We start from the raw sequence: 2127 nt of genomic DNA on the forward strand, positions 1-2127 counted from the left end.
TAAATGAGTTCCATGAGATGATCATGCTGATGCATCCGTGCAACCTCATTAGGATTCAGTTTGCTCTCTCCTTCCCTCCAGGCTGTCTTATTTTTATTATTTCCATTATTTAAGGCTGACCTTACAGCACTGACCAGCATTCTTCTGGCAGACAGAGCCCCTGCTGCGCCAGCCCCCCTGACCCGCACCCAGAGACCTGCCCTGGTACTCCCATGAGATGATCATGCTGATGCATCCGTGCAACCTCATTAGGATTCAGTTTGCTCTCTCCTTCCCTCCAGGCTGTCTTATTTTTATTATTTCCATTATTTAAGGCTGACCTTACAGCACTGACCAGCATTCTTCTGGCAGACAGAGCCCCTGCTGCGCCAGCCCCCCTGACCCGCACCCAGAGACCTGCCCTGGTACTCCCGCCCACCAAAACCAGCACCTCAAAGGTACTGAGACACACTGGTGCTGGGGAGCCACTGAGAACACCCCTCAGCCGGGACTCCCGGGCTGGGAGCAGGCGGGAACACAGCCAGGAGATAAGATGTGGCTCAGCTTTGATATGTGCAGCTCGTACGCCTGGAGCAAAATCGTCAAACGCAGGTATCTATCTGCTCAGCGAGAGGACCGCCGGGCAGTGAGGCTTTGGGGGACAGGGAGCAGCAACAGGTTACCTGGCAGCGGGACGTGGCAACAGACCTGCAGGGGCACTTCAGAGAGGACATCTTTGTGGCATCACTGCTGGGAAGAGCCCGACGCTGCTCCTGGTGCTTCTTTGGTCCTGCTGGCGCTCCAGTCCGGCTCAGCTGCCCTGGCACAGCACAGGGAACATCCCCAACCTCTTCCCTGCCCCATCACCTGCCGGGGCGATGGGATGCTGTGCTGCCTATGATGCTCAGCGTGAGCAAATGTAAAAGCATTCACTGAGTATAAAGAAGAAAAATGTGAGGAAAGGAGAGCAAGCAGGGTGAATCTCGGCTGCTATGGCAGCTGGGAGACCAGCAGGGCACCCTGCCACACGCACCAGGGACCTCCCTGCCTTAGGGTGTGCGGGAAACCCCTGGCCCAGGGCTGCCAGGCTGCTGTTCTACACCTGCAGCGAGCCGGTGCCATCCCCCAGGCACGGCTGCTGGGGAAAGGCTCTGCTTCTTGCAGCTTTAAGCCAGCCGAAAAACATCCCCGGGGCCACATCCAGCCAGGCTGGCGGGTGAGGTGGGCTCCCGGCTCCTCCAGACGTATATCCACCTAACCTTTCCTTTTAATCCCCTGCTGCGAGCTCCTACCACCCCGGCAGCCCCTCCGCCACCCCCTTTCCCGCGATAGCCGTCCACCAGGTTCCTTTCCTAATGGATCTGGCAGCTGCTCCCCTGCACTGAGCCGGGTTTCGGTTTCCCCACGCTGAGTTTTTCCTTGGCACAGTCTGCTGCGAAGTGAGAGCCGGGGTCAGCTCGCCCGGGCGGCAGCGATGCTCCCCTCGCCCCGGCACGGCCGCGTTGCCCCTGGGGTCATCCTGCCGGTACCCTCGTGGGCAGCCACCGCCACACCGGGGAGGGGGAAGGGAGAAATAGAGTGGCAGGAATCAGATTATGAACTGAGTCATATCACATGTGGAAGAGCCTGTGGGGAAGGGGCTTCCAGGGCTATTTTTGCCCAACGAAAGTTGCAATGAATTTGCAAAGGAAGTCGCTCGGCATTAAGAAACCCTCCGGGCAGAGCCCGGACCCAGGGACGCACATAACATTATTTTCTCGTTTAAAAAACATCGTGGTGGTGAAGGGGACTGCTCCCCCCGGGCTGGCTCTAAGAGGCAGGCGTGTTTGGAGAGAGAGGGAGCAGAAATTAACCTTGGAAAGCATTCAAATTAGGCTGTGTAATAAGAGACCCACTTCTCTGGGTAAATTTGTTAGGATTAGGGCTCACTGAGCTGTTGAGGAGAATTCGGCGTGGCTCGGAGCCAGGGTGGAATGAAGCTCCTGGCTTGGTCGGCTGCGGGAAAGTCCAGGCTAATGGGCTTTGGTTCAGACTTTGATAGGAAAAAAATCCAGGAACAAAGGCACTAATTCTTCCAAAAGCCCCAAAATCTCAGTTTATACATTTCTGTTTATGTTCATTCATAATAGATATACACAGCTGTTCTTA

Source organism: Charadrius vociferus, unplaced genomic scaffold (assembly GCF_000708025.1).
Source record: "Charadrius vociferus isolate BGI_N301 unplaced genomic scaffold, ASM70802v2 scaffold311, whole genome shotgun sequence".
Classification (NCBI taxonomy): Eukaryota; Metazoa; Chordata; class Aves; order Charadriiformes; family Charadriidae; genus Charadrius; species Charadrius vociferus.